The 24,102-nt window shown below is 39.0% G+C and overlaps 1 pseudogene; it reads right to left on the reverse strand.

Annotated features, from left to right (window-relative positions):
- LOC120229453 overlaps window positions 1-24,102 on the reverse strand; it is a 42,543-nt pseudogene that overhangs the window by 11,283 nt on the left and 7,158 nt on the right.

A 24,102-nucleotide genomic window follows, 5' to 3' on the forward strand; every position in this document is an offset into this window, starting at 1 on the left:
TCAATATAGGTTATATACTGTGGTTTCTGGGCTACCGAAGCAGCAGGACTGATATATTTTGTACCATTTGGCAAGAAGAGTAACCACTTTAAAAGTCTGAGCTTAAAGTAGAAAATTCACCTTTGGAAACATGGATATCATAACGCCATTTTGTCATCGTGTCTATGATGACAATTTCAAACCCAACCGATCCTCACATCTCCACTCTGACATTACACACATCATTTCTCCAAGGGTGACTCAATAGCCGTGTAACTGATCCCCAATTCCTCCCCTGCCCATCTCACCCAACACCCACGTATACATACAGGCTATCTTCCAAGTAACTTTTCAGTGGCATCTCAGCATAACTTAGAGCAATAAATGCAGATATTCACACTGGTTTACAAAGCTCTACCTTATTTTGCTCGTGACTCCCTCTCTGATTTCATTTCCTACTGCTTCCCATCTTGATGCACTGGCCTTTTTTGCTCAGTTCCTTTACCAAGCCAACAAAGCTCCAGTACAGGGTATTTGCATTTGTTCTTCTCTCTGACTTGAGGATTTCTTTTTCAGATACTCACATAACTCATCCATGCCCTTAATTTAGATCTCTGCTCCAACACCATCACCACAGCAAGGATTGTTCTCACCTACCTTTCTTTTCGTTAAAAAAATTTTTTACATTTATTTATTTTTGAGAGACTGAGGCAGAGCACAAGTGGGGGAGGGGCAGAGACAGAATGAGACACAGAATCCGAAACAGACTCCAGGCTCCAAGTTGTCAGCACAGAGCCCAACATGGGGCTCGAACTCACAAGCTGAGATCATGACCTGAGCCAAAGGTGGACGCTTAACCAACTGAACCACCAAGGTGCCCTTCACCTACCTTTCTAAATGACTACACTTATCATTCCTTTATTGCCAGAGGCCGGCTTCTGCCAGGTCCAGGGGTCCCTGAAGGAGGGACGGTGTCGGTGAGGGAGGGTTGAGAGAGGCCACGAGAATCTTTCTGGTCACCAGGCAGGCATCTCTGCTCTGACTGGGGCTCAACTTTATTTTATAATTAAGTGTTTGGGGGTTGGCACAGAAGTGGCATTTGCCTTAGACAATAATTTCTGATGACAAATTTCTCTGATATGTAAGAATTTCCTGAAACACAGATTTGTAGAAGACTCCTGAATAACCTTTATCAATAGTGAGTGAGACAGGGGATTTAGATGCTTATCCTACAGGGAAGGAAGGTATCTTTAGCATACAAGACAATGTTTTTAGCATAAAAAGGGTGAAGTTAGTTCTTTGTGAGCAACGGTCAATAGCTTGTTTGTTTAAGGAGAAGTATTAAGGAAAAAAAACAGGTCTTTCAGGAAACACAATGGTTGTTCCCATAATCACAAAAGAAGAAGTTCCTACAATAGGTTCCTTCACAGAGTACAATCAGTATTTTCAAGGCCAGAATAAGTCACTCTGAATACTGATCACAAGATGCCTTGGGAGGCAGGTGCTCCAAGCAGAAACAATTGGGTGGGGGTGAATATCTGTCCTTAACTCCAAATTAGGCTCTTTGTCTCAGGGCCAGACTTAGTTGTAACTCTTGTGTTCTTAACCCCCTTTATTATCTAAGTCTTGGATCTGCAAGGCCCGTAGGAAGAGCCTTTTGACAATCATCCACAGTGTTTTCATCTAAAATCTCTTTTGAAAAGGCAGGAATATGCTTTTCCTTATGAGGAATCTGTGTGGGGAATATTGGACTGATTTGGAATATTGTGAGGCCTGGTCAATACCAGTAGGCTCATTTCCAACATGAGCCAGTAATAGCAGAAGGAGATACCAGTTTTCGCTTCTCATGGCAGGAGCTGTGCAAACGCTGCCATTTCCTCGCTGTGACTGTTATCCAGCGAGGCCAGTGCGGCTCCCTGCACTTTATCCCTATCCTACTTTATTTTCTCCTGATGATTATTACGATCTGACATTATACAATTTTTATTTAACTCCTCTCTGCATGAGAATGTGAACTTCATGGGGTGGTAGAGAGTCATACATATATTATATGTAATACATATATAATATATATTATTATCAGTGCCCAGTCAAGTGCCTGATGCATATAGTAATAAATGAAGGAATAAATCACAACAGTTCAGAGTTGGTTGTCAGGTGAGTGAAGAAAAGTGTTGGATAGAATGAGTTTCCTACTTTTTTCCTTCTTTCCTACTGTTGCAATGAGTTGTGTTATTGGAACTGGACTCAAACATAAAATCTTGGCGAGAAGCATAAGCCTAAAACCTGATACCTAAACACCTAAACTCTAAAATATCTGCACATTAATGTAACAAAACATTCATTAAACATTATGTAAATAATGATCAAATGATTAAATAGCCAACTGATCAAATATTAATTGGATAGTGAACTTAGAATTCTCACAAACATAAGGAAATGTCTCATTCCTAAATTCTAGTTTTTTTCCAGAACTTTATATTTTATATTTCTACCACTGGCTTGATAAATTTTCTTGAGCTTTGTGTTAAATCAGAACAACATGTACAGTTGAAATTATTTTTAAACTTATGGTTGTTATCTGTGGCTTTTATAGAAATTCAGCCAAGCAATTCATTTTTCATCGTTTATCATGAGTGTTCAGGTCAACGTTATTTACTCCATTCCAAGAAGATGGTGTTATCTGGTGCTTGGTTCATGTCAGTTAAATTCAGAGCACAGTGCTAGGAAATGTGGATATTCTCCAAACAAAATGACATATTTCCTGCCTTCAAAGAGTCTGTCAGTTCTAACATTAGTACAAATTGGGTCTCTTTCTGGGTATGACACTTGGTCTATTTCCAGCTGAGTCAATCTTCTTCTTAGTTTCCCCAGCTGAAAAATAAAGCTAATAATACCACTGTCAGGAAAAAAATAGTGGAGAATATTGAGGTAATGTTAAGAGTTCAAACTCGTTAGTAAGGTACAAGTTAGGTCAGTATATTCTAGAATGTTTTGGTTGTGTGAAACAACAGATTAAAAAAATAGAGTCTCTTCTAATATCTGTTAGAGTCAGAATATCTATTAGACCTGGAATCCCAACAATCCTAACAAATTCTGGTTAGGAATTTCTAGTGTTTTCAAACTTGAAAAAAAATTGGAAATCAAGTTTAAATGAAATCAGAAGCTGATGCATGAGCAAATAACAGTTGTTAAAAGTAGAACTGTAAACCTAGCTGTACACTGTTTAAATAGAATTTGACATCTCTGAGACCCACCTCCTGGGAATCTGTCACACGGATAGGACAGAGACTGACAGTTTTATGGTCACTGGCACTAATTCAGATACAGTTTTCCCTTTGGCACCATTAGAGAGAAATTACCCATTTCCAGAACAGCAATATAAGTGGTCCCGGAACATAGAGATAAGAGGAGGAAATGTACCTGTCTTTGATATAAGAGTTCTACTCTTCATCTTAGCACTCTCCTCTAGATACTTAGAACTAAAACCAGCCCTCTTTGAATCAAGGAATCTCATCCCTGTATTTGTGATGTCTCTTGAAAAAATTAGGAACCCATCTGTGCCTAAGATTTGGCTCAATATGATGATCTGTCAGCCAGTTGTGCATGTGTATGCTTGTGCGTGAGTGCACACGCATGCGTGCACACACACACACACACACACACACCACACTATCTAATCCCATTCAAGTTGTTGGTCACAACCCAAAGTATACTTGCCCCTATCTGTTCTACCAAGGTGTGGATGGAGGCCTTATAGCTCTGGTTCACCATTGTATCCTAAGCACCTGTCACACTGCCTGTATTCATCCACTCATGCATGTGCTTATTTATTTATCAATTAAATACATTCATACTTTCTCTGTATCTGACACTGTTCTTAACACAGAGAAGCAATGTTGATAGAATTGGTTCTGCCTTGGTGGATCTATATACTCACAGTTGTCTCTCTATAAGTATTTGTTCAATTAATGACAACAGTTTCTTTCCTGTCAAATAAACAATGGAGCAATCCTGACTAGGCTTATGCTTTAATCAGCTTTCTTCTTTAGAGCAGATATAGGTTCACAGCAAAACTGAGCAGCCAGTACGGAGAGCTCCTATGTACTTCCTGCTCCTCCACACCCACAGCTTCCCCCAGGATCAACATCTGGCACCAGAGTGGCACATGTTACAATTGATGAATATATATTGACACATAATTACTACCCAAAGCCCACAATTTACATTAGGCTTCACTCTTACTGTTGTACATTCTATGCCTTTAGACAAACGTATAATGGCATGTATCTGCCATTGTAGTATCATATAGAATAGTTTCACTGTCCTTAAAACCTGGCTAGCCTTTTACATTTTTCTTAAAACTTAGAGAAATTATGTCTGGCAGGAACCCCTCCCCAGTCACAACACAGCCATTAGGTCAAACAGAATTTCCACTCAGACTTCCCTTCTGCCCTTGACCACTCACAAGTGGGCTCTAGACTCGGAGCTTAGACAGTCTCAAACCTCAAAAACAGGATCAATTGATCACAGTACCCCCTGACCCAGTGATTCCTGAGGCACCAAACAGAACTTGAAAGTCATATTTCCAACTCCTTCGTGTTCTAAGAAGGAAACAGACATCTGCAGAGGTGATTCAGGTCAGCTGGCTGAGGAGAGGCAAAGATTATGCTAGAGCAGCAGGCTCACAAGAACTTATTTCATAATTATTTCCAATGCTCTATACTAGTGATATATTCTCTGATGAACCAGCATTCATCAGGTAAAAACAACCAATTGTCAGCCAGGATTAAATAAATGTTTCTTTAGGGGCGCCTGGGTGGCTAAGTCGGTTAAGTGTCCAACTTTGCCTCAGGTCATGATTTCGCGATTTGTCAGTTCAAGCCCCACGTCGGGCTCTGTGCTGACAGCTAGCTCAGAGCCTGGAGCCTGCTTCAGATTCTGTGTCTCCCCCTCTCTCTGCCCCTCCCCTGCTCATGCTCTGTCTCCCAAAAATAAATACAAACATTTTAAAATTTTAAATAAATAAATAAATAAATAACTGTTTCTTTAGAGGTAGTGTTCCAGATATACTAAAACATTTTGTAGCAAGATTAATCGATATTTCCCACTGAGGAAACAGTTCTCTGAAAGCAGAAACATGATGTTTGTGAATGTGGAAATGTTCAAGGCTTCCTTAGTGACACTTTCCCTTCCTTTCTAAATTCCCTATGTGGCTCACGAGAAGCCATTTGCAGGGCTGTGGATTTCCTTCAAACGCTTACATTTTATTTAGTATGAGTGGTATGTTAGGAATATGATTCAATTCTATAATCATACATGCAAATATACACACATATGGGAATTTGACCCGATCATTTGAACTTAAGTATAAATATGGCCAACAGCTCTGTGGCTACTGTAATCAGGTGGGAAGAATGTCTTAAGCAGCTGAAATCCCCAGGAACCTTAGGCAAGCCAAATAAAATTATTCCCTTGGAAGTTGGCCCTGGCATGAGACTAGCCACCATCACCTCAGGGAGAACTGCATGACATTTTTAGTAAGAGGATATAGTAAAACATTAGTTTCTCCTTCAAAAAATTATCACATTTAAATCCCTTGAGAATAGTGCAAGAGTTCACCACTACTTCCATCTGAATATAGAATTCCAGAATTTTTTTTGAAATAGACAGAAGCTGACAAATTCACTGAGCCAAGGGCTACAGCATCCCTCAGGGTTTCACTCGAATACTCATAACAGATGGATGTCTAGACTGTTTTCGAACACCCCAGGGACAAAATTCCACAGTTTTAATTATGAAAACCATTTATGTAATGCATTAATATGTCTGTACATGATTTTCCTACTTTAAATAGCAATATGAGGATAAAATAACACATGCAAAATGTTGAACACAGAGTCTGAAACATTACAGAATCCGATGCATTTTGCTTTTACTTCTTTTTCTACCACCAAAAGTAAACAAAGATAAATAAATGCCAAAGACAGTAAGTTAATTGCATGTGAATTTTTTCTAATAGATTATAAACCCTTAGAGCAGACACTATCATATTTCTTCCTTCACTCTCCATGCCTAGCTCAATGCATTGCTCAATAGCAGGGAAGGGTGTAAGGTGAGTGGCAAAGAAAGGAGGAGTGAAGGAAGGAGGGAACGAAGGAAGGGAGGGAGGAAAATAAAAGAGAATGTGGGGGATAGCAAACAAGCAAACAGGCTTATATTTCTCCAATAATTTCCTGCCACTCTCAGGATAGATAAACATCCAATTCCACAGCTCCCAAAACAGTCATTGCTTGTCCTGGCAACCTGTGTCACCTTTATAAACATACCTCATGTTCAGCTTCAGTCACACCCAATTAGTTAGTGTTAATTCCTCAAATACACAGCCCTGAGCCTTTGTCTACATTATACTTCTAACCAAAACATGTCCCCCCCCCCTTATTTCTGTCTTCTCGTGAGCCTCACTAACTTCTCCTCATCCTTTAAGCCTCAGCTAATGCATTTCGTATGATCACAGCAAGTAATTTTTTCCAATTCTTTCCCCTTCTGTCTCTGCCTGTTTCAATAAGACGTTATGTCATTTTTTTCTTTTCCATGTGTTCATGCATGCTAGCATATTTGCTTTCCCAGAATGTACCACAAATATTTTTTTTGTTTCTCATCTTATCGGATTCATTTATAACAAATCTACATATAAAAAGCTTCACTATAATATGTGCAACTTTCTTCATCCTAAATGTTGCCGAGTCCCTCCTAGTCTTTCCCTACTAGGCATTTAGGGACCAATCTCTCTCTCTTTTTTAATTTTTTAATGTTTTACTTATTTCTGAGAGAGGGAGACAGTGTGAACAGGGGAGGGTCAGAGAGAGAGGGAGATACAGAATCTGAAGCCGCCTCTAGGCTCTGAGCTAGCTGTCAGCACAGAGCCCGACGCGGGGCTCAAACCCATGAACTGTGAGATCATGACCTGAGCCAAAATTGGCACTTAACCGACTGAGCCACCCAGGTGCCCCATTTAGGGACCAATCTTGCACTCTCCTCCCTTAAGTAGATGGTATCTTTTTGACTTTGGGGATCTGGAATATCCTATAGGAGAACTTTTTTTTTTTTTTTAACTCCAGGGTTGCTTCAAAAATTAAACTTTTAATTTTACATAATTATAGACGCATATGCAATCATAAGAAACAATATGGATACCTAATACCTTTTACTCAGTATTCTCCAAAAGTAACGTCTTTCAAAATTCTAGTACAGCATCACAACCAGGATTTTAATATTGATATAGTCAAGGTAAAGAACAGTTTCATCACCACAAGGATTCTGTGTTTTGCCTCTTAAACTATAACTACTTCCATTTCCCCAACCCTATCCCTGACAGGTGGCAACTACTAATCTATTCTTCACTTCTTAATTTTGTCATTTTAAGAACGTCATAAAAATGAGGTTCTGCAGTATGTGACATACCAGGATTGGCTTTTCCATTCAACATAATTCCCTGGAGGTTCAACTAACCAGGTTGTTGCATATATCAATAGTCATTCCTTTATATTGCTGTCTAGTACTCCTTGGTATGGACACAGTATGGTTTGTTTAATCAGTTACCCATTGAAGGACATCAGGGTTGTTTCCAGTTTTGGCTATGACAAATAAAGCTGCACATTCATGCATAGCTTATTGTTCTACATACATTTTCATTTCTCTGGAATAGATACTCAGGAGGAGGATGTGGGGGCCATATGGTATTTCCACGTTTGGTTTTATAAGAAACTATCACTTTCATTTATAGCTGCAATATTACTCTTGGTACCATTTACAAGCCCTCGAGCAACAGCATGAGGATTCCAGCTATTCCTCATCCTCACCAGCATTTGGTGTTTTCCTTTAGCCGTTTTAATATGTATATAATGATATCTCTTTGTGGTTTTAATTTGCATTTTCTTAATGGCCATGATGTTAACCCTCTTTTCATATGTGTTTCCATTTCTTCATATGCTATTTGCCACCTGTATATCCTCTTTGGTTAACTTTTTATGCCTTTTGTCTATTTTCTATTTGGATTTATTTTTTTTAACACTGGCTTTTAAAAGCTCTTTGTATTCATATTCATTATTACATTAGTATTCATTAAAATTAATTTGTAATGGTACTAATTTTTTGTTGGTTATGTGGTTTGAAAGCATTTTCTTCTAGTCTGTGGTAACATTTTCATTCTCTTAATGTCTTAGGCAGAGCAAAATTGTTTAATTTTGATGAGGTTCAACTTACCAGCTTTTTTTCTTTTATAGGTTATGTTTTTAATATAAAGTCCAAGAACTTTCTGTCTCTCCCTAAATCCAAGTATTTTCTCTTGATTTTTTTCAAAAAGTTTTATAGTTGTATGTTTCACATGTAAGTTCATGGTCCATTTTAAGTTACTTTTTGTAAAAGGTGTGAAGTGTGGGCTAAGATCCTTTGTTTTTGTTTACCTCCCCTTCCCCCAGTGGATATCCATTGGCTGCAGCATCATTCTTTTAAATTTTATTTATTTTTTAATGTTTTTTGTTTTGTTTTGTTTTGTTTTTGTTTTTTGAGAGAGAGAGAGAGAACATGAGAGGGGGAGGGACAGAAAGAGAGGGAGACACAGAATCTGAAGCAGGCTCCAGGCTCTGAGCTGTCAGCACAGAGCCCAACATGGGACTCGAACTCAGAAACCACAGGGATCATGACCTGGGTTGAAGTCAGATGCTTAACCAACTGAGTGACCCAGGTGTCCCATGCAGCATCATTTGTTGAAGAGGCTACCTTTCTTTCCTCCCATTATGTTCGAATCTTTGTCATAAAACAGTTGAGTGTATTTGTGTGAGTTTATTTCTGGGTTATGTAATAAGTTCCATTGATCTGTGTGTCTATCCCTTTACCAGTACCGCACTATCCTGAATTCTATTCCTATGTAGTAAACTTTAATATAAGCTGGAGCAACTATTCTCATTTTATTCTTTTATGTTGAGATTGTTTTAGTTTTTCTAGAGTCTGTTCCTTTTCACATAAATTTTAGAACACATTTGTCCTTGTCTACAAAAAAACCTTGCTGTGATTTTGATAGAAACAGCAACAAAACTATAGGTCAATAGAGATAATTGACATCTTTATTATGTTGAATATCCCAATATATGAGCATGGTATGTCTCTCCATTTGTTTAAGTTTTCTTTAATTTCTAGCATTTTGGAATCTTTAGCATATAGTTCCTGTACATGTTTTGTTAAATTTATATCTAATATCTCATTTTTAAAAAGAAATTATAAATGGTATTCTTTTAATTTCATTTACCACATATTCATTTTTAGGATATAGTAAAGCAATTGATTCACTTTTACTTGGTGTAATTCACATATCATAAAAGTCACCATTTTAGGGTGATATACATTTCTTTGAGTTTATCTTATTTGGGATGTACTCAATTTCTTAAATCTGCATTTCTATTTCTTTTGTCAAATTTGGGACAATTATTAACTTATTATTTCTTTGAATACTTTTTCAGCTCTGTTCTCTCTTTTCTCCTTCCAGAATTCATATGATATGAATATTAGTTCTTTTGTTATTATTGCATAGGTCTTTAAGACTCCATGTAATTTAATTTCAGTCTATTTTCACTATATTGCCTGGCTTGTATAAATACTATTGATCTGGCCTTAAGTTCATTAATTATATCCTCTCTCATCTCCATTTTACTATGGAGCCCATCCAACATTTAAAAAACTTTATTGTTATACTTTTCAGTCCTACATTTTCATCTTCTTGTTATGACATCTATTTCTTTGTTGAGATTTGTAATTGCTGCTTTCTAAGCAAACCAAATAGCTAGCAAATAATAGGAGAAAACTGTATGCAAATTTTTAAAAATTTTTAATGTTTATTTATTTTGAGAGAGAGAGAGACAAGAGTGTGAGCAGGCGAAGGGCAGAGAGAGAAGAGACAGAGCTGAAGCAGGCTCCAAGCTCTGAGCTGTCAGCACAAAGTCTGACACGGGGCTCAAACCCATGAACTGTGAGATCATGACCTGAACCGAAGTCAGACGCTTTACCTACTGAGCCACTCAGGCACCCCTGTATGCAAAATTTTAAAATCATCTGAAATCTCATCTTAAGGAGTTTATCCATGATAAGATCAAATGAATGCTTTTGGCTCCAGTATCATGTTCACGTTTGTATGCCTGTTGCGATGATCCATTAAACAATGGAAGATAATGTCCAAAGTTCGCTCACTTTCTCTTTATTACATTGCACTTTTCATTAATTCATTTATTTATTCACTAGCTCATTTGATTTATATTTGTTGACTGCCTGATATAATCCACCAAACTAGGGATGAAGAGACTCAGGTATGTTTCTACCCCATTTTTCCTACACAGCTTAGAAGACGACTTCCGAATTTACCCAATAGCCCTTTTCAAAAACTTGGATATATCTTTGACTTCTCTCTCTTGATTAATCCCACTTCCATGCAACCCATTAACAAGTTTAAATTTTTCTCTCTAAGTTAGGTCTCAAATCCATAGAATTCTCTCCATATTTATTGACACTTGAATCTATTTAATTTTCTCCATATTTATTGCCATCATCTTTTCTCTAGGCTCTTTCCCCACCTTTCAAGATGATCTCTCAGCTTCCTCTTTTAACCAGCAACCAAGTGATCTTTTAAACATGTAAATAGGAGCATGTCAGTGCCCACTTTAAAATCCCCCAATGGCTTCTTATACATGAAGAAGAAAATGTAAATTCTTCATCATGGACCTCAAGGATTTGTCTCCTTTTCTACTCTACTGTGTATCACTCTATGCTCTAATCTCTACACTTCTCTCACTTGTCCAAGCCTCCAACCTCTTTTCTACCCCGAGTTCTCTGTCCACATAGTTTTCTCAGACTGAACATTCGTTACATTACCCTTCTCCAGAAAATTCCCATTCAATGTTTTCCAGTTCTTTTTGAATGCAGAATCTCAAATATTATCTTTCAGTGTCTTCATAAGAACTCTCTATACCCCCAGTCTAAATGTGTGATTTCCACTTAGTCCCTCTTGTTTCACTGTGTTGTTTTTCTCATAGCTCTTACCTCAATATGGAGCTACAAATTTGGCTTATGCTAGTTTAATATTTGTTTCTTCAACAGGACATATGGACTGTGAAGACAATAATAAACATTATTTATAACTATACAGTGAAAAATATCACAGTGCTTGGCACACAGTGGGTGTTTGATATGTAGTTTTGAATAAGCAAGGGTCAGAATCTTCAATTTATGATCAAACTGAGGAGAGATACACACAAAAACTGGGTATTTTGAGTGTTGCGTTGCTTCCTTTCTGCCACATAAGGTGTATATCTTGCAAATATATCAAGAATAGGAAAGTAGTAATTGAATAATTCAGCTCCATCATTCCTTGTGCCTGCTGAGTCCTGTTGTCTAATGTCTCCTCTGGGTCTCTCTGTTCTAATTGCTGCCAACAACCTCTGACAGCTCTACTCTTCTAGACTTATGTCCCTGAAGTCCCTCAAGGCCTCCAACAATTTATTTATTGAGAGCCTTTATTCAACAATTATTTATCAAGTGCCTCCTCTATGTCAGGCACTGTGTTTAGAGCTGGGGGAAAGGGGGCAAACAAGATGAAGAGACAGTCTTAGCTTTCATGGACTTCATATTCCATTAATGAAGACACAATTAAAAATGAACAAGATTTCAGATAGTCATAAGTACTACAAAAATATTATAAAAATGATGTGGTAGAAATACACTGGTGACATGGGGTAAGATTGGGCTGCTTTGATTAATGGATTAGATATCTTCCCAAGAAGGTAAGATTTGAATTGAGATATGAATACCATGAATGAACCAACTATATGAACATCCAGGGAGGGCATTCTGGGCACAGCAAATAACTATTATCAAGATAGGAGAAAAGTAGGTATGTTTGGAGAGCAGATGGAAGGTCATTATGAGATATGATGATTAACAGTAAAGTTGAGGAGGCGGGCAGAAACCAGCTCATGCAGGACTATTCAGTCCATAATGCACATTAGGAATTTATTCTGAGTATGCGGGGAATCCACAGGAGGGGTTTAAAACAAGAGTGAAACAATTAAAATTTTATTTAAAAAGGGCACTCTGGCTTTGATGTATAGTTTATAGGCAAGCAAGAATAGAAGAAGCCAGTTATAATGCTTTCTTGATAGTTTATGCAAAAGGTGATGACGACCTGGTGGGGAGGAGACAAGAGGTTTATTGTAGTTGGGAGTTTATTATAGGCCATGCTGGCACTCCTGAATCCTCCTCAGCCCTTCTCCAGTCATTACTCTCTCCCCTATAGGGCTACTACCATGCTGAATTTGAACAGCACAGACAGGTGTTCCTTTTGTTTGGTAATCTATGTAATTGGAATCATATAGTATGAGCTCTTGTGTCTTTCCCTCACATTTTTCCACATTGTTGCATGCATTTGTAGCTTGATCTTATTGCTATATATTATTCTGTTACATGATTCTATCAAAATTAATTTATTCATTTTCCTGTTTATGACATGTGAATGATTTCCCACACTTGGGACTATTACTAATAGTGCTGCTGTGAACACTCTAGTGCATGATATTTGGTGACATGGAGTAGAGTTACTAGGTTATAAGATATACATGTTAGCTTAGAATATAGTTCCAGTTTTCCAAAGTAATTGCACAGGTTTACAAACCCATTGGCAATTCCAGTTACTTGGTATTTTCTGTTTTTATAAATTAGAGATTCTGGTAGATGCAAGAGGCATCAATGATTATTTTCTGTGATATATTTGTTCTGAGTGTTTACTTTCTAAAGCTTTTTAGGCCTTTGACTTGTATTCTATTTGTTTCTTTTATATTTAGACAGTATCTTCCAAATATGAATACCTTTCCTTTCATTGATAGGCTTGTCATCCTCTGTGAGTCTATGTTGCCAGACAGAAGAGAACACCTGCTTTCAGATTTTGCCTTCATATGCCTTCTTATCATTGAAATACAAAAGTATTTCATTTCCAATAATCCCACAATGTCTTACAGTGATCATAGACTCCAATCATTATGCTGTGAATTCCACCAGAGAAGTGTCATCAATAGATAGCTTCAAAGTCTCTTATCTCTTTAATTATTGTTTTATTTGAATAATTTTCATCCTTCCTTGTTTTTGTGATCCCATTTTCCCTTTATTTTTTTTTATTTTATTTTTTTAAATGTTTTATTTATTTCTAGGAGAGAGAGACAGCATGAGCAGGGGAGGGTCAGAGAGAGAGGGAGACACAGACTCTGAAATAGGCTCCAGGCTCTGAGCTGGCAGTCAGCACAGAGCCCGACGCGGGGCTCGAACCCACGAACCGCGAGATCATGACCTGGGCGAAAGTCGGACGCTTAACCGACTAAGCCACCCGGGTGCCCCCCATTTTCCCTTTAAGCCAATCTCTACTTGTTTCTGCCTCAATGGTGTTTGTTCCCTCTCTGTCCACCCATTTTTACCTGGTCTAGGACCCAAAGTAACTCTTAGGTATTTTTCTATTTTGATATGAAGTTATATTTTATACATGAACTTAATTTCCCAGAAATTTTTGAAGAGTTATTTCACCTAGAAAAAAAGGGTCATGGAGTGGAAATTATTCTTAAATGCTTTGAATGAAAGAGGTCTTCAACAACCAAAGAAATTCAAGACTGTTTTCACAAATATGGTAGAATTATGACCAACGTGTTCCTAAAGAAAGTTGTTATGTAAGAGTTAAACACTTCCTTGTAAACAGTAACCAATCAAAATGATTAATGTTTCTGGAACTTTGTTAATCGTCGCACCATATCAAAAGGTTAATTAGTTCAATTGAAAGTGATGGTCACAGTACAGTAATTTAGGATTGCATCTGCAGCTGTGCGTGTGGGAATAGCCATTGACTAAGAAAATAAAGGACAGTAAAGATCTCCTAGTAGGCCAATTGAATTCCTTTGTACTTGTGCCTATAAAAATATGTTTTGTGTGATATTGCCACCAGTTAATGAGATACTGAGATGCTATTTCCTGAGTTCCTGCATGGTTCTATGTTCTACTTCTTTTTTTTTTTTTTTTTATGTTTATTTATTTTTGAGAGAGAGAGAGGAAGCAAGTTGGGGAGGGGCAGAGAGAGAGGGAGACACAGAATCTGAAGCAGACTCCAAGCTCTGAGCTGTTAACACAGAGCCTGACATGGGGCTCGAACTCATGAATTGTGAGATCCTGACCTGAGCTGAAGTCAATGCTTACCTGACTGAGCCACCTAGGGGTCCCTATGCTCTACTTCTATATGATTATAAGCTGCATAGCAGAAGTCTCAGATTAAGCTATTACATTTTTACTGTCCACTCTTGGAGTTAGGCATGGTTAGATAAATTGCAGAATAGATCTGCTAGAGATTCATAGTGACTAAGAACATTTCTGGAAAAGAACATAAACTATTTCTGTTGCTGAACTTTAAGCATATCTGACAATGCCTGATGAATCAGTGAGCTGGTTCCAAAGAAGTCAAATTATGAGCAGGAGATTAAGAACTGTATGGAAAGAGTTCATTCCAAAGGAGGAAGAAACCAGGCAATTGGCATAGGTCCAACAACAAAGCCTTGAGTCATCAGAGGAGGAGGAACTTAGTGTAATGTTTTAGTCGATCGATACATGATTTCATTCCAGGCTCAACTTCAAGGACGTATAAATTAAAACAGAAAGACTTCTTTTACTAAACACTAATACTTTGTGGCATAGACAACACTAATTTTCACCACCATCACACAAATTTAAAAACATTCAGAGGGAGGGGCGCCTGGGTGGCTTAGTCGGTTGGGTGTCCGACTTTCGCTTAGGTCATGATCTCGCGGTTCGTGGGTTCGAGCCCCGCGTCGGGCTCTGTGCTGACTGCCAGCTCAGAGCCTGGAGCCTGTTTCAGTCTGTGACTCCCTCTCTCTCTCACCCTCCCCTGCTCACACTGTCTCTCTCTCTCTCTCCTAGAAATAAATAAATTAAAAAAAAAACAAAAACATTCAGAGGGAATATTTTTAGCTCCGTAGACTACAGACACTTTTGTTGTGACTGAGGGCTCAGACTGGACTCTCAGAAGCCTTGGGTGCCCAGGGAAGCTTCAGGAAAGACTGCTGTACTGGTCAGCAGCCTCAGTATCCCTGAGAATGGCAAAGGCCAGTAGTAGGGAAATTGATGTGCTGGTGGAGCATCACATGGAGCATAGCAGACGGTGCCTATTAAACAGTATGGACGCCGTATGTTACATCCTCTTCCTAACAATTTGTGAGATACTTCCAGGGATGGGGAATCTCAGACTTATTTGTAGTCAGGTGTGTGGAGTCGGGAGTAGAGAGGTAGGTGGCAAAACTACAGGAGAAAAGATTTTGCAGAAGTTGGATTTTCTTATACTTAGCAGGTCAAAGCCAGAGACAGGGTCATTTAAGTTATAATGAGAGAACAAATTTTAAATTAGCTCTAATTTTGAGATTTTTTTCTCTGCATAAGTGCAACTATCCTTCTATACTGACACACATTTATACATTTTATCCATATTCATTGACTGCCTTTATTTTTCTCCCTCTGAAGCCAGAAACAAACAAAATTTGTGTGGTTGTGTAGCAGGATTCTCACACAGAGGACACGAGACCTTTCTTTCCAGGAAGCAGCTTTATTGCTGCTAGCACAGACTCAATGGGCTAAAAGCCCAAAAGGCTGAGCCTGGACAGAGCAGAGTGTAGCCTTTTATGCAATTTCTACTTCTTTGTCTCCCATATACGGTGATACATATATGTCTGATGGGACACAGTTCTAGTTACAAAGTCCTGTCAGAGCTATTATATGGGTTGACTGGGCCAGGTTGCCTTCCTTTGTTCTGAGAAGGCCTCCCCCACATTCCTTAGGGAGGGGGCTCAAACTCTACCAAAATTGGGCTTGTTACAAAATTTCTGCCAGTGTTTGGTTCTTTGTCTTGTTTTAATGAAATTTAATTTTTAAATTTTTTCTTAGGTTCCTAGCTCTCTTTGGCTGAATTCTAAAAACTGTCCTTTGAACCTTAAAACACTATATATTTTTTAAAAACTGTATCAACAAAAATGGACATATTTGTTGTATAAATTGTTAGCTACTAAATGTTCACCATCCTTCCCTCCTGATTCTAGTTAATGAAGAATAAAATCAAGGGACGAAATAAGGAACAAAACTAAGTACCAACTTTATTACTGGTAGAGCTGGATTGAGAACCTAACATGGGTGGGAGACCAGAATGGCACTTCCTATGGCCACCACCCTGAACATACGTTCCTGAGCATAGGACAAACTGAGGGTAGACCACAAACTAATAACTTCCTTCCTCCCCCTACCCCCCCACCGCAAGTGGGATATTTATGACATTCCTCAGGCATTCCTGGTAGCCCAAGATCAAAGGAACAGAAGGAAAACAAATGGTTAACTGACAGAGATCATTGTCATGCAGGACTGAGTCTCCATAGGCTTGCAAATATTTTAGTAAATTATAAGAAAAAGGCATCTTATCAATAGCCTAATCTCCAGGAATGTATAGGCTCAGTTTCTTGGAGCCCCATCATACCCCTCCCCTCCACAGTGATGTGGGGGAACAAAGGCAAGAAGGAAATGGTAGGTAAAATTAAATTTCTTTATAACTTGCAGCGCATTGACAGATAGTTGAGATACATGCAGCGCAGACTATAACATTCCTCCAGGAACTCCCTCTGTCTTAATGTTATGCCTTACAAGAGGAAAAACACCTTAGCTTGACAATAGCCAGGTATCCAGTATCTTGAGAGTCCTCTTTAGCATATGAAAGTCCTTCTGGAGGCCTCCCTTTTGCCTTTACTTCCCCCAACTCCATAGTTTACAACCAGTCACTCTTCACAACCACAGTGCAGCTCTTTCGGCGCATGGGTTCTGTCCCGTGCTTTAATAACATCACCTTTTTGCACCAAAGACATCTCAAAAATTCTTTCTTGGCCATCAGCTCTGGACCCCCACCACTCTAAAACCCTGTAATAGGGAAGTATTCATTGATTCACAGGCAGAGATCCTGGATTAGAGAGAGCAGAGGACAAGTGGGATCCACCAGGACACTTTTGTGGTTTGGTGATCACAAAGGCTGTGGGAGTGCAAGATGGTCAGACTCTCAGCAGGTGAGGATACGTGGGTGATTAGAATTGGCGGTGGAGGAGATTACTTAGCAGTGCAGCTTTTCAACAGAGCAGCCCTGCCTCCCAGTAGATGTGGCCAACAGAGGTCAAGCTCTCCTGGAGCTCACCATTCAGATATTTTACCTCTGTTCCTATGTATGCAATATGTACAGACTGTCCTCTCTCCAAGGAAAAAAGGGAGAAAGAAGTCTTCCTCAATACTCCCAAACTTTGTGTTCATTTAATTGTTTGTATTTAACAACCAAGCTTGTGGTCAGCAAAGATTGTGGCTCTACCCCTTTGGAGGAGGGACTAGTAGAATAGGAGAGAACATCCCACTCCTCATCACTGCCCCTCTGGTCACCCTCCTTCTAGGTCGATAGTGAATAGTTCACTTGTTGTACCCAGGAAGTTCTGACAAAGCTCGGAATAACAATTAGTTGCTGTAACTCACAGAATACGATGTACTCAAGGCCAAAAACTCAAGGCCCATTCGATCTGCAACCTCAAATTATGCCCAGCTTCATTGTCAAATATTTCTTATTAGAAAATATACCCAAAAAATCCATACAAGAGCAAAAGTACCTCCAATAATACAGTATAACTTTACAGTATCTCACATACTTGAAATTCCTCCTATTAATACATACTAAGAAAGGCATTAAAGACCAAAAGCAAAATCTGATTCAAGTTAATTAAACTTCAAGGAAATCAAAAGTCCAATATCTTGCTTCTTCGATGTGTTTCCATTTTTGGCAAGAAAGAGCTCAGATATATGCAATCTGGGTTCTTTCAGGAGCAGATTGTCCTTTTTCCTACGGGGATAGGTGTAGCCCCTCCAACTTTAGAATTTAATTACTCCAATTTCAAGTCACATTCATGTGTGGCATGCTATCCGACAAAGAATCCAAAGAGTCTATGGGACATGTAAAATGATCTCAGCTGCAGCCCTCACTCATACAATTTAGAAGAGACAAGATAATTTCAATCGTCCTACACCAGTCTCCCCCATACATAATATAACGTCACAGTGCAATTGCCACCATTGAACCATAGCAGAAAAAAATAGAGTAGATTTGACTTCAGTCTTGCCAGAAGGCCCCAGCAGTCTAGGCCAGTTTATTTTGAGCTCTTCAACCATGAGCTTAAATTCAGTTATGAGAATGTTTCCATTAAGAGGTTAATTGTGACATTGTTTCCCACACGTGATATACTACTTCTACATTCTGCAAAAACTGTAAATTTGCCAGCCTCTAGGCCTTCTGTGAGCTTTCTTCTCTCACTTTCTGTGCGTTTCACCTCCTTTCATTTCCATATCTCCTTTGAGCCGTGGGATTCTTGCGTGATTCTGGCGTATGGATGCGGAGGAGTGAGCATGCTGCCTGGGGATACTATCTCCACTTCCCCTTGAGAGCTGGGTGCCCTACATTTTAAAAGAGCCAATGCTCCAGAGTTCATTGCATTACATCCTCCACAATGTCAATCTTCTGCTCCTTTTCTGGATTTCTTCAGCTTCAGAAATATCTAAAGGCAGTTTTAGCTGGGTGACATTTGCTGCTCCTGCCTCTTCCTGGAATTCCTTGAGCCTAAGAACCCTGCGTGTTAGGGGGATCTTTCCCTTGTCTTCACATCAGCCTCAGCTGGAGATTTCCCTTCGATATATTCCTGAGCTGAAGCTCCTATTGATTTTTCCAATCGCTGTGCCCTTAGTGAGTTAAGAGGGGCTAAATATATCCTTTCCACGTGTACTTCGTCCACTTCTCTATTCCCTGGGTTTTAGAGCTGGTGGCACATGAACCCTTCCAGAGCATCCCATGCACTGCTCCACGCTATCTCTTTTCTTGCCATTTTCCATTTACCTCCAGCGTTCTACTCTTTCAGGCAGGCCTGGGTGAGGTTTTAAATTTGTACTCACTTTCTAAACTATTCTCTTTCTTCCTCTAAAGCAACAATCACAGTGTTAATTATAACAACCACCACTTATTGAATACTTATGAGGTGTCAGGTCCTGTGCCAAGATATTTAAAGGTAAGTGTGTTTGTTTCCCAGTCACTGGTAACAGTTTTGAGGGTTAAGGGGGTTAAGATATTTTCTGAAGTTTACAAAATTTAAGTTAACCTAAAATTGAGAGGGAGGGGGAGGGACAAAGACAGAGGAAGAAGAAAAAGATGAATGATCCACTGTCCACATTTCAAGAGAACATCTGTAGCCTTAATAAATGTTCCAAGTCCCTCACCTTGCAGTCAGTAAAATTGCTCTTTCTCCAATAGAGAAGAACAAGCGAGGGGGTAGAAACTGTCAGGAAATACTTATTCCAGTGCGGGAGAAAGCTTGTGCTTCCTTGTGGTCAAGAGCCCAAGGCCCCCACTGAGTTGTTTGTAGAGACTAAATGATTTCATATCAGTTAATGCACATTACTAAAATCAGTAATTGCTGCTCCGTTTTTCAAGAATGTTGCAAAACCATCTCCCCTCTCTGGACGTGAGGAAGAGGGAATAACTGTGTTCTCCACTAACACCCAAATTCAGGACACTCAGCCCAGAATGTGACTACTCACGATTCGAGTGGGAGGAGAACTTGTTGCTTTTTTCATAGCATATTTCTCTCTCTCCTACAGCACGGAAGGAAGAAGAGGATGCTGATTAGTGTTTAGCTTGTGAGGAGTATGTCTCTTCTATGTTTTATGGTGATGGTGCTCAGTCATTTACTTGCAGTGTTACATATAAACTTTAAGGACTTTTTGCCTAAAATATTGCTTGTTTTTATTACAAATATAAAGCATGTGGAATTTAAGAAATGGAACAGATGAACATGGGGGGAAAAGAGAGAGATAAACCATAAAACAGACTCTTGCCTATAGAGAACAAACGGATGGTTGCTAAAGGGGAGGTGGGGGTGAAGAGAGAGGTAAATGGGTGATGGATATTCAGGAAGGCACATATTATGATAAACACTGGGCATTTTACATAAGTGATGAATCACTGAATTCTACTGAAACTAATGTTATACTATATGTTACCTAACTGCAATTTAAATAAACACTTGAAACAAACAAAAAACAATTATAAAGCATGTCATTGCAAATATTGTATATAACACTTGGACAGGGGAAGGAAAATGAAAATCACTGGTTACTCTGCTTCCAAGAGACAATTCCTGTTAACATTTGTGGCAACTTCTCAGGGATTTTTCTGTTTATATAAATTCACAACTTTAACAAAAGGTAAAGTGGGGCATCCATTCCACAAATGCTCACTAATTTGTAAGACTGTAATCTTTCCCTTAATAATATATCACTGGCAATGATCCATGTTAACATATAGACACATCAACATAGTAAACATCTTGAAAATAGTCCATTGTAGATAGGGGTGCCTGGGTGGTGATTGAGTGTCTGACTCTTAATTCTGGCTCAGGTCGTGATCTCAGGGTCATGGGATTCAACCCTACATCTGGCTCAGGTTGGGCGTGGAGCCTGTTTAAGATTCTCTCTCTCTCGCTCTTGCTCTCACTCTCGCTCTTGCTCTCGCTCTCGCTCTTGCTCTTGCTCTCTCTCCCCCCCTTCTCCCTCTCCCCCCTTCTCTCTCTCTCCGGTGCTCCTCTCCCCCCACCCCAACACACACTGTCTCTCTTAAAATAAAAAGTCCATTGGGGCACCTGGGTGGATCAGTCTGTTAAGTGACTGACTTTGGCTCAGGTCATGATTTCACAACTTGTGGGGTCAAGCCCCGTGTTGGACTCTATACTAACAACTTAGAGCCTGGAGTCGGCTTCAGATTCTGTGTCTCCCTCTTTCTCTGTACCTCCCCTGTTCACACTCTGTTTCTCTCTCTCTCACAAAATAAGTGCTACAAAAAAATTTTTTTAAGTTTTTTTAAATCTTTATTTATTTTTGAGGGAGACAGTGTGAGCAGGGGAGGGTCAGAGAGAGAGAGAGAGGGAGACACAGAATCCAAAGAAGGCTCCAGGCTCTGAGTTAGCTGTCAGCACGGAGCCAGATGTGGGGTTTGAACCCACGAACTGTGAGATCATGACCTGAGCTGAAGTCAGATGCTCAACCTACTGAGCCACCCAGGTGCCACTAAAATAAATTTTTTTAAGTCCATTGTATGGTTATGTCTTCATTTATATATATATTCCTCTATGAACAGACATTTAAGTTCATTCCAATGTTTCATTATTAAAATATGTGCTAAGATAAATATCCTTGTCACCTTTTAACGTTTTGCAGATGTATTAAAATTCTGGGACATTTTCTGCTACATGTAAACTCTATGTTAATTTGTCAGTGGCAACATGTATTGGGAAGCTATTCTGTTCGTCAAGGTAAAGAGGACTTAGTCATGAATTCCTCCTCAATTCAGTTTCACCAAGCTTGTAATTAGCAGAATTGCTTATAAGATTTTGGAACTAGTTTGATTGTAAACCTAGTTTCCAGTGCCATGATAAACTTTTCTATTATTTCTTTGCTTTCACAAGTTTTTAAATTATTTTTTCATAAAAGTATGTGTTTTTAAATAGAGAGAATTACAAATAAGATAACATGTATAACAATCCTTTGAAACGTGATGTTTTTAACTTCATAAGAACAATCTGTTATATTCTAAAGGATTTTTCAGTTAGAAACTATCTCTAGGTGAATCAACCACCAGTTAAAGCAGTGAGGTTAAAGAGAGAAATTTTCTCCTGGATTTGTCACAGGAAGAAGATCTCAATACTTTTTAAAGAGTAGAAATATGTGCTCTAAGGATACAGAAGTAGCCTGTTCCTATGACAATAGAAATGGATTCCTACAGCACAGAATGAACTCATTGCCTTGAGCTTGCCCATGTTCTGCTATGGAATCTGTTTAGAACACAAATTAAGACCAGAAGGAAAGTCACTAAACCAAGCTCAGAGGTTGAAAAGAAACAGCTATGAATTTTTAGGCATTTGGTGTTTCTTAACCTTACTTCAAGGTAACATTCTCTTAGAAGTGTGTCCCACGGCTAGCCTATGAACCTGAACTAAAGTATATATTTAAAATTTTTTTACATGTTTTATTTATTTCTGAGAGAGAGAGAGAGAGAGAGAAAGCATGAACAGAGGAGGGTCAGAGAGAGAGGGAGACACAGAATCTGAAACAGGCTCCAGGCTCTGAGCCAGCCGTCAGCACAGAGCCCAATGCGGGGCTCTAACATGAACTGTTAGATCATGACCTGAGCCAAAGTCGGATGCTTGACCGACTGAGCCACCCAGGTGCCCCTAAAGTATATACTTTTTTAATTCTCAATTTTGGTCTCTTGTGGTTCTAACTTAAACATCTATATTTCTTTTTTTATTCATTTATTCATCCATTCATTCATTCACTCAATAAATATTTATTGAGCATTTATTATAGTCTAAGTTAGATTATAGATTCTGGAGATACATCAATAACAAAAGAGAACAAACTTGCTGTTCTCACAATTAATTGATGAATATTTTGTGATTCAGTAACCTGTCTCAGATACACCTGGATATCTAATACATATAATTTGACATCTCTAATTTTCTAACATAATAGGATTTCATGATCTCCTCCAGACTTGTTTTCTATGTTTGACTCCTCACTGTCCTAACATGGACAAACCCCACGTGGCCGTCGATAACAAAGACATGACTACTTTATTAGTGCATTCAATCAGTACAGATATTTACAAATGAATCTTAATTTACATTCACAGAAAATGGCTTACTTCCAATAACTGATGTAATATTTCTTTAAAGCCATCTTCCTACTGCCCTCACCAACTTTGGGGAGCAGAAAAAATATAATTTGGTTTAATCCAGTGTTTATATTGATCAAATTTAAACTTGTTCTTTAAGTGACAGTTTTACTTTAGTAAATTGTCCATCATTCAGATTTCCTGTCCTTCCCCCCCCACCCTCACCCCCATATATCCAAGATGGTCTCATTCAAGATACAGAGGGCTACCTAACCCACTGTGATCAATGGGAGGGGAGGGACAGCTCTACATTCAGGTCCTGGTATAGTTGCTGTCACGTTATGCTACAGTTTGTGGTTGGGGAATTTCTTGCATTCTCTTTGATTTGTTCAAGGCTACAGATTCTCCTCTCAATCAACTTACCTTCACTTGCTGGCGCAAGGTGGTTTTGGGCACAGCTGCAGGATACCATCGTTGGGTATAGTTGGCCACAGTGTACTCACTCCCAGCCAGGCTTCTGCGGAACTTCTGGCAGTTCCCACAGCTGGACTCCCCACTACTTCTCCAAACCGCATCAACTCCACTTTAGAGTATGTACTATCTTCCAGGTCCTTTCGACAGCACAAAGCAGTGAAGAGTGCTTAGGAGTTTTGTCTAGGGCTCTCATTCTGCCTAAAGACTAAGAGAAGGGTAGGAGGGGCACTCTGCAGCTATGTTCTCTTCAAGGCAGACTTGTTCAAACAGTTCTTGACTCAGGACTCGGTTCCAGCTGATATCTTTCTCCATCTTACTACAATGTTTCCTGTTTGGTGTGACAGACACACATATATATGTCAGGTGTGGTACAAACCCCATATTCCCAGCTTGTGCCAACAATGTTTTTGATTTTCCTTGGGATTTTTCCATTTAAAAACTGACCTAGCTTAGTGAGGCACGTAGGCTAGATGATCTTAAGTCACAGTCCATAAAGCAGAACTATCACCAACAAGTGGCTACAAAAACATTTGGCTGAAGCTGTTGGGGAGGTTGATACAAACTAGTGTAAAAGAGATATAACCTTTGGCAGGTGAAAAGCTATCTGGATCAGCATTACAGTATAAACGTGGTTGTCAGTGCTCTTTATTTTCTCAAGTCATTTGCAATTTTAGAGATGCCCAGTTTGCACTAAAGCATAATGATGCCCATGAGATTTTAACATCATCGGCCCAGTTTTAAAATGTGGTTAACTGACTTGTTAATGTAGTGTGAGTTCCTAG

The sequence above is a fragment of the Hyaena hyaena genome, unplaced genomic scaffold (genome assembly GCF_003009895.1).
Source record: "Hyaena hyaena isolate Hyena2069 unplaced genomic scaffold, ASM300989v1 scaffold_32, whole genome shotgun sequence".
NCBI classification, from domain to species: Eukaryota; Metazoa; Chordata; class Mammalia; order Carnivora; family Hyaenidae; genus Hyaena; species Hyaena hyaena.